We start from the raw sequence: 13,102 nt of genomic DNA, 5'->3' as shown, positions 1-13,102 counted from the left end.
GAATGATGGTGCCATCTAGCTCAGAAGCAAAAAATCCCACATGGAAGAAGCATGCCAGCCTGTGTGATCATGAGGTGTCAAAGGAATGAGATATCAGGCATCAAACAACAAAAAATCGTATCATTGTGAATCATATAATCATGAATGAGAGGGAGTACCGGATGGAGACCCAGTGCCCATCTGTTGACAACATGACATCACTTGCAGAGGGGTAGTGGGAAGGAGAAATGTCATTCAGTTTACTGTGTAGCATCAATGAAGCACACAACTTTCCTTTATTTCTTAAAAGCTCCTCCCCACCCGCACTACTATCATGATCACAATTCTACCTTACAAACCTGGTTAGACTAGTGGATGCAACAGTGGTGCAGATAGGAACTGGAAACACAGGAAACCCAGGACAATTGACCCCCTCAGGACCACAGGTGAGGGTGGTGATACCGGGAGGGAGGAAGGATAATGGGAGGGTTGAAAGGAAAAACCGATTACAAGAATCTACATTTAGCCTCCTCCCTGGGGGATGGACACAGAAAAATGGGTTAAGGGAGACATCGGGAAGTATAAGATATGATAAAACAATAATTTACAAATTATCAAGGCTTCATGAGGGAGGAGGGAGGGGAAAAATAAAAATAAGGAGCTGATTCCAGGATTCCAAGAAGAAAGCGAGTGCTTTAAGAATGATGAGGGCGAATGGCGTCTCAGGATCCGAGTCGTAGCTAACGCACCTCCTCTGCTCCGGACCCCGCAGATACACCATGACATCCTTTCAAGACGTCCCATTGCAGACATCCAACTTTGCACATGTCATCTTTCAAAATGTGGCCAAGAGTTATCTTCCTAATGTACATCTGGAATGTCATTACACCTTAACTCCATATATCCATCCCCATCCGAAAGATTGGGTTGGTATATTCGAGGTTGGATGGAGTACAGCTCGTGATTATTACACGTTTTTGTGGTCCCCTATGCCTGAAAATTATGTAGGAGGATCAACAGTCAATAGTGTTCTCGCTTTTCAAGGATATTACCTTCCAAATGATGATGGAGAATTTTATCAGTTTTGTTACGTTACACACAAGGGTGAAATCCATGGAGCAAGTACACCTTTCCAGTTTCGAGCTGCCTCTCCAGTTGAAGAGTTGCTTACTATGGAAGATGAAGGGAGTTCGGACATGTTGGTGGTGACCACAAAAGCTGGCCTCCTTGAGTTGAAAATTGAAAAAATTATGACAGAGAAAGAAGAACTGCTAAAGTTAATTGCTGTTCTGGAGAAAGAAACAGCACAACTTCGAGAACAAGTTGGAAGAATGGAAAGTGAACTTAATCATGAGAAAGAAAAATGTGACTGACTGCAAGCAGAGCAAGAGGGTCTTATTGAAGTATCACAAAATTTAAAAAAGGAAAATGAAGACTTTAAGAAGAAATGTAAGGATGCTACATCCAAAGCCGCCCAACTTGAAGAAGATATTGTGTCGGTGACACACAAAGCAATCGAAAAGGAAACAGAACTGGACAGCTTAAAAGACAAACTCAGGAAGGTACAACATGAAAGAGAACAACTTGAAGATTGCTTGAAGACAGAAAGGGACGAGAAGGAAATGTATAAGGTACATTGGAAGAACACAGAAATAGAAAATACCAAGCTTGTGTCAGAGGTTCAGACTTTAAAAAATTTAGATGGGAGCAAAGAAAACATGATTACTCATTTCAGAGAAGAGATTGGTAGGCTGCAGCTCTGCTTGGCTGAAAAGGAGAATCTTCAAAGGACTATTTTACTTACTTCAAGTAAGGAAGATACATGTGCTTTAAAGGAACAGCTTCGTAAAGCAGAGGAACAGGTTCAGGCAACTCGGCAGGAAGTTGTCTTTCTGGCCAGAGAACTTAGTGATGCTGTAAATGTACGTGATAAGACAATGGCAGATCTACATACTGCACGTCTGGAAAACGAGAAAGTAAAAAAGCAGTTGGCAGATGCTGTGGCAGAACTTAAACTGAGCGCTGTAAAAAAAGATCAGAAGCCTGATACAGTGGAGCAGGAGCTGAGAAGAGAGGTGGAAGATCTGAAGCTTCGCCTGCAGATGGCTGCAGATCATTATAAAGAAAAGTTCAAGGAATGCCAGAGACTCCAAAAACAAGTCAACAGGCTTTCAGACCAGTCCGCCAATAATGGTGTTTTCACAAAGAAAGTTGGGAACCAGCAGAAAGTGAATGATGTCTCAATAAACACAGACCTAACTACAGCTGCTTCTACTATAGATGTAAAACCACTACTGTCTGCAGCTGAGACTGATTTTGAGATGATAGCAAAAGGGCAAGCCTGTGAAATGACCAAAGAAATTGCCGACAAAACAGAAAAGCATAAAAAATGTAAACAGCTCTTGCAGGAAGAGAAAACAAAATGTAACAAATATGCTAATGAGCTTGCAAAAATGGAATTGAAATGGGAAGAACAAATGAAAATCACTGCAAGTGTGAGACTGCAACTAGCTGAGGTAGAAGACAATTGTAGAGAAATTAAAAGGAGTCTAGAAAACCAAGCTGAAAGGAAAATGGAAGGCCTGAACCCCCAGAGCACAGAGCAGGTCTCACAACGTATCCACGAGTGCTCAGAGCAGAGCGGTCAGGTTCCCGCCTTGCCCGGTACACAGCCAGCTCTGCAGTATGGCAATCCTTATGCAGCACAGGAAATAAGAGATGGTGCAGATGGGGCTTTTTATCCAGATGAAATCCAAAGGCCACCTGTGAGAGGCCCCTCCTGGGGACTGGAAGACAATGTTGTCCGCAGCCAGCCTGCCCGAAACCTGAGTCGACCCGATGGTTTAGAAGACCCCGAGGATGGCAAAGAAGACGAGAATGTGTCCTCTGCCCCTGGTGGCCCAAGTCAACATGTACGTGGGCCTGGCACCGGCTTTTGCTTTGACTCCAGCTTTGATGTTCACAAGAAGTGTCCTCTCTGTGAGTTAGTGTTCCCCCCGGAACTGCGATCAGAGCAAGTTCGAAGAGCACGTGGAGAGCCACTGGAAGGTGTGTCCCATGTGCAGTGAGCAGTTCCCGCCAGACTGCGACCAGCAGGGCTTCGAAAGGCACGTCCACACCCATTTTGATCAGAATGTTTTAAATTTTGACTAGTTACTTTATATTATTAATACAGCTTAGCAGTTGGGGGTCAGGGGATCACTTCAAGTAGACCACCTATGAGACTCCAAGGTCAGAATCTCACCTCCCATGCACCCTCTTCCATCCTTTCTCACCAAGAGCTACTTTGCAGTTTGGTGTTTCTAAGGGCCAGGGTTAGTCTTTAGCTTATCAATAAATGTAATTTTAACTCTTGATCTTATCTGCTTTAAGAAAAGGTCTTGTGTATCTTTATTTATTCCCAGTTGGTGAAGTTGTACGGATAAAGGACACAGATTATTTTAATGTTACCACACCGAAACAAATATGTATAGTGTATTAAGATTATTTAGCAGAATATTTACAAGTTGACCTTGATTAAGCATGACTAACTATTATGTAATAAAAACCATTCCTCCCAGGAGTCTTGCACAGTCATTCTTTGACTACAGAAACCTCCAGATTTGATTGAGCCGGTGAAGTTACAAGGCCACCCTGGGTTCCAAAGGTCAGGTTTAAGTAGTTACCAGAATCAGTCCCACGGGAGGCTGCCCGTTACACTGCAAATCTGATGCGCACATGGTCTGTAATCACAAGTGGCACTGCTTTGCAACACATTATTATCCTTGTTAGAGATGTTTCCGTGAAAGGTGCACACTCTTAAGTGTATGCTATATGCTTACAAACATTGGATTACCTGACGTCGGCTAGCAACTGTTATGAGCTGTCTTTCTGACTTGGGTGCAAATTTGAGTGGAAGTCCGTCTCCGGCGTAGAACAGAGCGTGTTCCTCACTGCCAGTCGAGCTCCCTCTAGAAGTAGAGCTGCGCACTGAGACGCGTGTTTAACGTAGAGCAGAAATCACTGTGATGTGTGCACTTTAACAAGAGAAAGCATATTGTACTTGGGGCACTGATTTCAAGTAAAAATTTTTTTTAAATAACTGAATGATTTTTAAACACTTGATGCTGTATTTGTGTCTAATGAGAAGTCAATAAAGTACAATTGTTTTCATGTTGGGAGGACCTACTAAGCAGTGGCATTTATCCTGTCAAATCACAGAATATGTATTAGATAGAATCTTTGCATTTTCCTCAAGAATGTAACTAACTTTGAAATAATAGTTATCAGCAAGGGATTAAAAATTGTAGCATTTATTAATGTCTGTCCTGCTGTTTGGAAATTCTTGTGATCATTAAAGGATACCCTTTTGGAGGTTTGTGACTCAAAAAAAAAAAAAAAGAATGATGAGGGCAAAGAATGTATAAGTGTGCTTTACAGAATGACATGTGTATGGATTGTGATAAGAGTTTATCAGTCTCAATAAAATGATTTTTAAAATTAGCTTATTATATTTGGTCAAACAATTAACTTATCCTTAATGTGATAGCTGGGAATGCCTTGGGTGAGATGTGTGGTGTTAGTTTTTGTAGGCCTTATATCATCCCTGATCTGGATGACCCACACCCGTGGGATAAAGGGCACAGAACTGTTAAGTTTTGTGAAGAGGAAGGGATGTTCCATAAAAAGGTGGTTGGCAAAAAAATTGTTGAGACAGGAGAAGACATTGGGATATTTATAAGAGTTACAGCAGGAGAAAAATGCTATTATATTCAAAATCCTGGAATAAGCATGATCTACGAGCACATGCTTGGGTTGAGCTGTGGTCTCAAGAGATATGGAAAGGAGATTCAAAGTATATCCTGAAATATATACAAGTGTGACAGAGGACATTTGTGTGTGTATTTACCCCTTTTCTTGAAAATACCCATAAATGTGGGGGAGCATAAAAGGGGCAAAGAAACTTCTTAGATATAAGCAAATACCATGAGGGAGCAAATCACTGGGCAGAGGAACCCAGGGCCACAGAAAAGAGACCAGGTTTACTAGTCAAACAGAGACAGGGAGGTCCCCAAAGACTGTGGTTCTTAGTCATCCTTCAGGTCTGCAACCCTGGTGTTACAATAATCAACCATTTAAAAGAAAAAGGGGAGCTTTTACCCAAAGAACTATAGAGGGTTGGAAAAGCATGGGAATGGAAACAGGATGGTGACAGTACATTGAGTGAGTTCCAATGCGTGAGTTCCAATGAAAGGTGGATGAATTGTTTAAGGTCAAATTGACCAATTGCTCTGTAAACCTTCTCTCAGGTCACAAAAAAGAATTAATGAATACATTTAAAATAAAATCTTTAACGATCATGTTTTCAGGGAAAATAAGAATATTATTACAAACATGGGTTCCAAAACCCAGCCATCATTGCATAGCAAAATATTCCTTAGACATGTGCTACATGCAAAGCACAGTGAACCATGGAGCTATCATATCCATATGATAAAATTTATTCAAAAATTTATCCTACATTCTCTCAGGTACTTACGGAAACTGTCACCCAGGGTTTAAAATACAGTTTTTAGCCTTTCTCTCAAATCTCACCAGACTCCAGTGTTATTGTAATTGATTCAGCTTTAAAAGTCTATGTCCTATCTCTGTGAGCATTCCCTCAGCCTTGTACAGAGTTCAACTCTTCTAGTTAATGAGTTTAAAGTTTGGTATCAGACTGGGCCCTTGGGGGAATGAGCTCCACCAGCCAATCGAGCTAGCTTTCTGCTAGATTATTTCTCCTTCGCTCATGTTGTTTTCCCCAATATGTACAGCCACCAAGGCAGGTAAATGGAGAGAAGCCTTAGTAGATGAGACTGGAGGGAGAGAAGCCTCTCATGTCCCTCCTTACAGAATCTGAGGGCTTTCTCACTGCAGTCAGTGAGGGAGACAGTGGCAGAACCAACGATGGGGTAGACCACATGCGACCTTAACCTTTCTGTCTGGTCTCTTCTATTTTCCTTCCCTCACTTTTTATAAAATGAAAAATTCATGTGCCATCTTTATTTAGTTAAATTAGAGAAATATTGATGTGCATGTGCATTGCTTGACACCCTCCCCACACACACAGACCAAAATATATACCTCAGTGAGACCACTGAATAGATTAATTTTGTGTCTGAAAAGAACATTCACAGTAATTCTAATGATTCCCCATGTTTCCATCTGTTGACTTCTAGATTTTTACTTCATCTGGATTTAAATGACTGGTCTTCATCTAACTGTGTGGCAATTTCTTTACTTGTAAATTCTCCACTTTCCCATGTGCTAGAGACTGAGCTCCATATCCCATAAGCTGCATGAAGGTTTTCCTCCCGTGAGGTGTTGCCTTCAGCTGTTTTTAGCTGACTTCATGTTGAGTCCTTTGATGATGAACTCTACATCGATCTGGGAAGGTGAGACCTACAGGCCTACAGCTGAGAAGTACCAAGGCCAGGTAAGAGTGGGAGAAAGTGCATCAGGGTCGAAAACGAGATTTTGATGACTTAGAATTCTCCTGTCCTTCTACATCCAAAGTGCATGTGCTAGAGGCAAAGTGCTGAGAGAAAACAAGAGCCAGAGATATTTATAAAGAAAATATTGAGGTGGATTTGGATTATTCCCAAGGACACAAACTTCAAGTGCTGTGGTTCTTCACCCTTATTTCAGGTGCCTCAGGGATACCCAGGGCACTTGTACTATTATGATTAACTTCTTTGAATTTTCTATACTAGTTTCTAAACTATTTATATCTCCCAGCATTGTTATGTTCTCTTATCTTTATTCATAAATCTAGCTAGCTAGCTACTAACATAATTAAGGTTTTAGTTTATTTCATTTAATAAATTATGAAATATTTCTCCCTCAAATGTCCTGAGTGATGTTTCTTTTTTGAAGGGATATGAGTTATTGGGCATAAAAGAATGCTTTTATCACAAAATTGATTAAAATTGAGTTAGGCTCATATTAATTTTCATGGGATGAATTCACAGCGGTCAACATTTCTGTCATAAATCATAAAATTGTTAGTGATAGTTATTTGGGTGTTCCTAAAAAGTCTCTAAAATGCAATCTTGTGTTCCAATGCTCTTTAAGACAAAGGTTGACATGGACACATACAAAATTCCAAGTAATGACTGGTTTCAGAAGTAAGGAAATAGGCATGGATGCAGACAGCTTAGCACGTCACACACCTTCTTCAGAGGATCATCCAGGATTATACGCTTTTAACCTCTCCTCTTGGAATAAGCAACCAAACTCCTTTTCTCTCCCTTTCTCTGAATTTAAAAGTAGACCTTTGACTTCTATGTAAACTGAATCCACTATGTTCTTCTAGCAAGGTAAGTAAACAGAATTATGAAATTTTTATTTACTTTTCATTGTAAGTATGAAATAATAAAAGTCTGTCTTCCTGTGGTCACAGAGACACTCATGGGGGACAAGAACAAGCAGCTGAGGGAATTCCACATATTGCTCTCCGCTTGCCTCGCTGATGGGCTGTGTGGACCCTCAGCATAGAAAAGAGGTGTTCAAAGATTCAATTTGTAACTCACAGATTCTCTAAATTCATTTGTAGATGCTCAAGTTTTCTCGGCCAAGAGCTATAACCAAAAATAAAATTGTAACCAAGTCTGTACTGAGCATAAACATGGAAAAACTTGCAGCAAATACCTAATCAACTTCAGAGTAAATTCCAAATGCTGATACATTTTCCTTTAAAGGGAATGGGTTTCATTCCCCGTGATTTTATTTTACTAGAAAGGAATAAAGAAAACTTTGAAAACAGTAACATTTTCAAAGCTGAACAGCTGAAAATATGGACTTTCCACCTGGTCATTTACCGAAGTCTGGAATTTGAAATCGTTAGGACATTCCCCTGGGCTGTGAAGTATTGAACAGACACAACTGAGCAGTAACCAGAATCTGAGTTCAAAAGAAAGCTCAGTGGTACACTGAACAAGAAGAGGGGTCAAGTTTATGACAATGCAAATAAGACATTGGCTTGCACAGTGGGAATAGCATTCGCTATAGTTGAGTCGGACTGCCACATCCAATGTCCTGTGAAATGCCGTCAGGTGGAAGCTAGGTCATTCGATCTCCAGGATCCAAGTGGGTAGGGCTAGATTAATATAAAGAGTTACCATACAAGTAAGAGGACTCATGAAGAGGTAGAGTGTGAGTATATTATGATAGTCCAGGTTTTAAGTTGGAAACTTTAAATTATATAAAAGAAATAACTGTTAAGTATAATCATCTCTGAATTCAAAATAAAAAATTGAACATATAAGTGTGTTCACACAAATATTCAAGAAAGGTGAAGCAGGGTGTTTTGCTCAATCTCTTTTAAGCAGGAAACTTTACCCCAAGTAAATCCATAAACATTTGGATAGTTATACAAATAAAATTTAAAGTAATAGACGAATGTGGTAAGAAGGATTCTTGGATGACTGAATTGACAGATGTGATGGATAAAGGAGTAGATAAGTAAAATATAGCAAGAGTAATGGGTCAATGAATTATAAACTGAATAGATGATTAAGTGTTTGGGTTTTAAGTAACCCTTCAGGTGTGGACAGAAATTAACTTGTCGGTGTAAAATGTTCTTTGAAGAAAAATGAACTTTTAGGTTCTCAGTATTACAGCAGAAGATAAATCTGCCAGTCCATCACAGCTTCTACAAAGTGAGAGCTGGACCACTTGTCTTTCTTTTCCCCCTACTACTTTCCAATCTGCTGCAAGCTTTATTTCTGAATTCAAACTTTAAGTATTACTCAAGAAGAAAAATGCATGATATTTACATTTTGTTGCACCTTGTAGTCGTTCTACATGTAGCACATGTGGATTGGGACCCATAATGTAATGTATCTCTCATTTTGATATCTGTTTAGGAAATAAAAGAACTATAGATGATTGGGTCCTAATTGAAAACCACCACCACGACCAAACTCAAGGAACAAGCATCTTGATCGGAGAAAAACTAAATAACACATCTACAGGTTGCTAACAATTACTGCTGCAATGTTGACTTAACTTTCCTCATTCGAACTTCCACAATAATACTGTTTTTCATTGCAATCCCCAAAGGGGTAAAAACATAAAAGCTGAATATTTACTAACATTTAGAACACTGGTTGAAAAAAAAACAACAACCTCAGAAACATTAAAACTTAAAACAATTCTCACTGCTGTTGAACTGGTTCCAACTCATAATAACCTTATAGGATATGTTAGAATCCCTTGCAGGCTCTGAGACTGCTGTCATGAGAGTAGAAAACCTCATTTTCCTCGCACTGGATGGTCATTGCAAATTGTTGACCTTGAGGTTAGCAGCCCAATGTATCATTATTTTCTATAAGGAACATATCAAGGTAGATATAATAGAGGGGGGAGAAATTATGATGACCGTTAAAAGAATGAAGAATTGCATGAGAATTTGAGAGACAGGGTCAGCTGATGTCAAAGCAGAGCAATAGGAAAGTACTGAGGGCATCAGAGGCAAATCTAACCTGACTAGTGTTCATCTACAGCACTGATTCTCCAGCCTGAAAGCACAATAGTGCTTATACCAGGCAGATACAAGTAAATCAGAAACTCTGCAGAGGGATGTGTTACTATTAAAATAGCTTAAACATAAAATGCCAATCAGAATTATCTTCATTCCATAAGAAAGAGTCACATTATGGAATACTAGACTATTTTCTTCTTACCGTAGGTTCATATATGTATGTTGTTCAAATTGGAAGACTGAAAAAATATTAATTTTGAGCCTCATGTTTCCACTTGGTTTTTAATATTAAAACATAGATTAGAAATCCTTATATGCACTCTCCATCACACAGCACACACATACATTTCCAATAACTGAGTATATTAGAGACACATAAAGGACTTGACTATAATGGATATTCATATTATCATTAAGTAATATTTAGCCATGGCAAGTTTTGAGGAGCAGTAAAGAGTGTGTGCCTGAGGAAAACAGAAATGATTAGATATGCCTTTCCAGGAAGTATATACAAAAAGTTGACCAAAAGTTTGCAGGATGAAAACAAAAGCCAGTTAAAGAACATGGAAGCAGTTAATCATAGACTCATGTGAATAATTTATTATTGTCACCAGAGACTTCTGTGAGAGAGTCGTCACAAAAGGAAAGCATCGTATGGACCAGGTGTTGTGTAGAAAGCAAACTAGGAAGGGAAGGTTATTATGAAGAAGAGTAAATAACTCATGAAGGAGAGAAACAGTTGATGAGCAGATATGTAAACATAGAATTATGTGAAAACACTGAGTTGGCATGAGGTTAGTTGAAAACTTCATCTTTCTTTCAGGAACTATTCCAGCGGAACATCTAGAATGACCTTAGGAAACCACAGCACCATCACCGAGTTCATCCTCCTTGGACTGTCTACTGACCCCCAGAAACGAGCTGTACTTTTTGTGCTCTTTCTGGGGATTTACTTCGTGACCATCATGGGAAACCTGATGATGCTGGTGCTGATCCGAGTGGATTCTCATCTCCATTCGCCCATGTACTTCTTCCTAAGTCACCTCTCTTTCATAGACCTTTGTTTATCCTCAGTCACTGTGCCCAAGATGTTGTACAATCTCCTCTCTCAGACAAAATCAGTCTCAGTAGAGAGCTGTCTGGCTCAGGTCTTCCTTGTGTTTGCTACCATAGGGACTGAAGCTTGCTTGCTTGCTGGGATGGCCTATGACCGCTACACTGCCATATGCCACCCTCTGCTCTATGGACCAATCATGAGTAAACAGTTGTGTGGGGGTCTAGTGTGGACCTCCTGGGGAGTGGGCTCTCTGGACGCTCTCATTAATACCCTCCTTGCTTCTAATTTGGACTTCTGTGAAGTTCATGTCATGTCTCACTTCAACTGTGAGTTACCCTCCCTCTTCCCTCTGTCCTGTTCTGAGGTCACCACCAATTTTATAGTCCTGATCTGTTCTGCCATCTTGCATGCACTTGGAACCCTAATCTTGATAGTCTTCTCCTATGTGCACATTATTTCCTCCATCCTGAGCATCCGTTCCACAACAGGTAGAAGCAAGGCCTTCTCCACCTGCTCCTCCCACCTCATTGTGCTGTGCTTCTTCTATGGAAGTGCTTTAATCCGCTATCTCATGCCGTCCTCAGGCTCATCTCTGCAGCTCATCTTCTCTGTGCAGTACAGTGCGGTCACTCCTCTGGTCAATCCCCTTGTCTACAGTCTGAAGAACAAGGATGTGAAAACTGCTCTGAAAAGGCTCTTGCAAAAATGTTTACATCTGAGCTGGCAGAGAACAAGCAAAAGATGAATGGGAAAAGTGACAGAATTGCACCAAAATAGTTCAAAAAATAGACACTGTTGCTGTTTTTGTTTGGTGCCATCAAGTCAGTTTCAATTCCCAGCGATCTTAGCACAACTGACGAAACACAGCAGATCGTGCGCCATCCTCACAATTGTTCCTATGCTTGAAACCCTTGTTGCAGCCAATGGGTCAATAGACATTAAGGAAAGTTTTCTTTGCTGTTTTCAGATATATCAGTGCCTGTTTTTATTTGTGTTTTAATCTCAGAGGTACAAAAGCTTTTGTAACGCCTTATTTCCTTTGAAATATTCCTTGAAGAGCTAACAACTACTTATTCTCTTTGTTTCATATTTACTCTCTGAAAGCCAAGAACAATGGGGCAGATCATTTTTCAATGCAAATTCGTTTTTAGTGCTTTCTTTTCAAAGATGCGTTCATCAAATCCTAAAATCTGTATGTGATTCACTAAAAGGTACACATTTTGAGCATTCTTTCTGGGTTTTTTCTTTTTCTTTAATCATTATTTGTGGGGCTCAGACAACTATCATCACAAGCAATACACCCATCCATTTTGTCAAGCACATTTGTACATCTCTTGCCATCATCATTTTCAAAGAATTTCTTTCAGCTTGAGCCCTTGGTATCAGCTTCTCATTTACCCCTAACTCACTCATAATCTCTTGAGAATTTATAAATTATTATTTTTTCATGTCCTACACTGTCTAATGTCTTCCTTATCCCCACCTGTCATGCCGGAGACCAGGGTTCAATTCCCTGACCAGAAGGTCTGAACGTTTTCTGTCTTATTTATGCAATTTCTCATTTGCGTACATTTTTTCAGTATGAGGATGTGTGAAACAAGTTATTAATTTTTGGTTTTTCTTCCCATGGTTTTTCTTCTCTTCTGGTTTTTCTCACCATAAGAGTGGAAATATGTAATGCAGTATAGCACATTGCACATTCCATTGTGCTTTCTTCAGCACTCCATGAGTGCAAAATAGCAGGCATATGTGCCTGATCTCTAAATCCTTTTTAATTTAGAAAGTAGTTAAATCGGAATAATTATGTTCAATTAGAATTACTACTACGATGTAAGTCAATTTTTTCCTCCAGTAGAAAACATTGGTGGAGCAATGTGTTAATTGATGGATTACTAACAGATCTGCCAGCATTTCAAATCCACCAGCCACTCGATGAGAGAACGATGAGATTGTCTGCTCCTAGAAACGTTAATCATCTCTGAAATCGTAGGCAGCAGTCTTCCTCTTGTAGGGTCATTATGAGTTGGAACTGACTCATTGCAGAAGGTATGCACTAATACACAATTATAATCATATTTTCATTTTGCTTATCACAAATAAATGTACTTCCAAGTTTCAGAAAATAAACTTCAAGTTCTATCATGTTCCATTAAACATATAATAACTATGTATTTAATAATTATCCTAATATTTACTATTTCTAATATCAATATATTTTATGTTATTCAGTTGTACCCAAAATATTTGTCAGAGTTTTTCCTACCTTTTCTCTCCCTCCCTCCATTCCTTCTTTAAATCAGGACTTTTATTCATCCCTCCTTCCCCATTAGGAACTTTAGCCATAGAATTAAATCAACCATTATCTTTGGTTAATAATTTATGATCATACTTACATCTTTTCTTTGCTTTGCTTGTAATGCTAATTTGTTTGGCTCTAATAATATCATAAATACTCCAAGTCTTCCTCACAGCAAAAAACCTAAAATATTGATTGTATCATGAATTTATCTCGGCCTTCCATATCCCATACAATATTATCAAATGTTCGCTTGAATTTTTAT

The 13,102-nt window shown here is 39.3% G+C and overlaps 2 pseudogenes; both read left to right on the top strand.

Annotated features, from left to right (window-relative positions):
* The first annotated feature begins 707 nt into the window (after positions 1–707).
* LOC142450172 (tax1-binding protein 1 pseudogene) lies at positions 708–4,231 on the top strand (annotated as a pseudogene).
* Positions 4,232–10,332: 6,101 nt separating this feature from the next.
* Positions 10,333–11,318, top strand: LOC142451523 (olfactory receptor 8S1-like; annotated as a pseudogene).
* The last annotated feature ends 1,784 nt before the right edge of the window (positions 11,319–13,102 follow it).

Source organism: Tenrec ecaudatus, chromosome 6 (assembly GCF_050624435.1).
Source record: "Tenrec ecaudatus isolate mTenEca1 chromosome 6, mTenEca1.hap1, whole genome shotgun sequence".
Classification (NCBI taxonomy): Eukaryota; Metazoa; Chordata; class Mammalia; order Afrosoricida; family Tenrecidae; genus Tenrec; species Tenrec ecaudatus.
The sequence above is the reverse complement of the archived record's forward strand: the minus strand, read 5'-3'. Positions and strand labels throughout refer to the sequence as shown.